The sequence below is a fragment of the Pseudomyrmex gracilis genome, unplaced genomic scaffold (assembly GCF_002006095.1).
Source record: "Pseudomyrmex gracilis isolate BER0280 unplaced genomic scaffold, ASM200609v1 scaffold_227, whole genome shotgun sequence".
Lineage (NCBI taxonomy): Eukaryota > Metazoa > Arthropoda > Insecta > Hymenoptera > Formicidae > Pseudomyrmex > Pseudomyrmex gracilis.
Genome location: NW_018020811.1, coordinates 170,047 through 172,584, shown reverse-complemented (window position 1 = coordinate 172,584; position 2,538 = coordinate 170,047).

The window sequence follows — 2,538 nt, the reverse complement described above, 5'->3', positions numbered from 1 at the left end:
TGGATTCAACACTGAAAGACTCTTCTCCATCATATTCAACGGTTAAAAAATGGGTTTCTGAATTTAAGAAAGGTCGCACGAACACTTCTGACGATCCATGTTCAGGACGCCCCGTTGAGGTCACAACTCCCGAAATGATTGAAAAAATTCATAAAATAGTGATGGAGGACCGCAGATTAAAAGTAAGTAAGATAGCTGAGGCTACTAGGATGTCAACTGAACGTGTATGCAATAGTTTACATAAACATTTGAGCATAAGGAAGCTCTGTGCTAGGTGGATGCCGCGTTTGCTAACGGTCGATCAAAAATTCACCCGGAAAACTGTTTCAATCGAAAATTTGGCGCTGTACCAGCAAAACCCCAGTGAATTTTTGCGTCGATTTATAACTGTAAATGAAACTTGGATTCACCACTACACTCCTGAAAGTAAACAACAGTCGAAACAATGGATTGGACCAGGTGAACCAACTCCAAAGAAGACAAAAACAATTTTATCGGCGAATAAGGTTATGGCGACTGTTTTTTGGAATGCAAAAAAAATTATTTTCATTGATTACCTAGAGAAGGATAAAACCATCACTGGTTAATACTACGCAGAGTTATTGCAGCGTTTGAAGGACGAAGTGAAAAATAAACGATCTCACTTGGCGAAGAAAAAAATCTTGTTTTACCATGACAATGTACCTGCCCATTTGTCGGTCGTTACAATGGCTAAAATCAATGAATTGAAAAGTTCGAATTGTTCCTCCAACCAGCATATTCACCAGATTTAGCCCCCAGCGACTATCATTTGTTTCCTAACTTTAAAAAATAGCTCGGAAGTAAAAAATTAGAGAGCAACGAGGAAATCATCAATGCTGTAAATGAGTATTTTGAGGGACTTGACATATCGGACTATAAAAATGGTATCACTGCATTAGAGCACCGTTATGAAAAATGTATTAATCTTGATGGAGATTATGTTGAAAAATAAAGCAAAAAAAAAAAACAAAAAAAACAACAAAAGGTTTTTCTTTATCAGGCCGGAAACTTTTCAACCCACTCTCGTACACAACGTAATGAATTTATTCAGATGCATACGTATCAAACATTCTATCGACAATTTTCCAGAGAATAGTTTGTCTGATTTAAGACAATATGTCTGAATCTACTGAAAATATATTATCAGATGCGTTTGGATATTATAATTAAATATTTTAGATATTTTCCGTTTAGTTTCTTATTATCGCATTGTAATATTTTCATATATTAAATCAGTGCTTAAAATTATTTGCACTTTTGGAGCGTTATTATTACCAAATTTTTTAGAGTTACTCTTGCTACTTTTCCTTTATCGTAATTCAGCGATGGTTCTGCTTTGCAATCGATAGTAAAATACGTGCGGGAGCAGTGCTGTTTTAAAAGCGTTTTGGCGTCATGAACGGAAACTGTCTAAAGCTAGATGATAAACTTAATTTACAAAGATGTTTTTTTGAGTTTGAACCGCGTTAGTGTCATTTTTATACTAATAAAATAAAAATGACACTAACGCGGTATAAAAATGACACTAACGCGGTTCGAACCCAAAAAAACATCTTTGTATGTTAATACTACACACCGCGAAAGCATCAAATATCAAGATAAACTTAATTCTTGCCGTTTTTTTGTCTCCAAAATTAATTTGTTTGAAGGAAAGATGAATGAACTGCGTAACTGAAGAAATGTGTATCCGTAAGTGCGTGTTGCATCAACCGGAAGAGATGGTAATCCGACGATGCCAGGTCTGAAGAGTCCTTTTTTTATTGCATATGTCTTATAGCTTATTTCAAGAGCTTTCCGAAACACTATAATAAAATATTTTTTCATTAAGTATTTCTCGAGTTATAAGACTTGAAAGTTAAAGAATCATCGGCATTAGCATTTTACTCAAGGTGCATCGTGGAAGTTGCATGTTTGGATTTACACTTCTTCTGTACGTGTGTGTGTGTGTGTGTGTGTGTAACGTAGTATTTTCTACGGAAGTGACGAACCGTGGGGTTCTTATCTTTACTGACACACATACACACACACACACACGCGTGCGCGCGCAAAGATGTAAATCCGACCGTGAAATTTTTACACGGTGCACTTTGGGTAATACTAATGTCGGAGGTATTGTAACTTTCAAGCTTTATACCTCAAAAAGTACTTAATGTAAAAATATTTTATTGTAGGATTTAAAAAGCTCTTGAAATAAGCTATAAAAAACATGCAATAAAAAAGAGTCCCATTAAAAAAATTTAACTTGACCTTTATATGACCGTGCAGACTCCATCTAAGGTGAACCTTTTATCACCAGTAAGTACATTTGTTTAGATTCTATACCTTTGCTTCTTACATATTTTTTGCTAAAGTTGATTGTTTTCAAGATTTTTTAGTGTTTCCGAACTTTTTGAGGATCCTGTATACATATACATCATATAAAGATCATAGGAGAAGAACTTGATAAGTCAATTTGATTTGATAAGTCAATTTCGATTTTTTTCTTTTAATGTTATTTGGTAATTAAAATGGAGTATT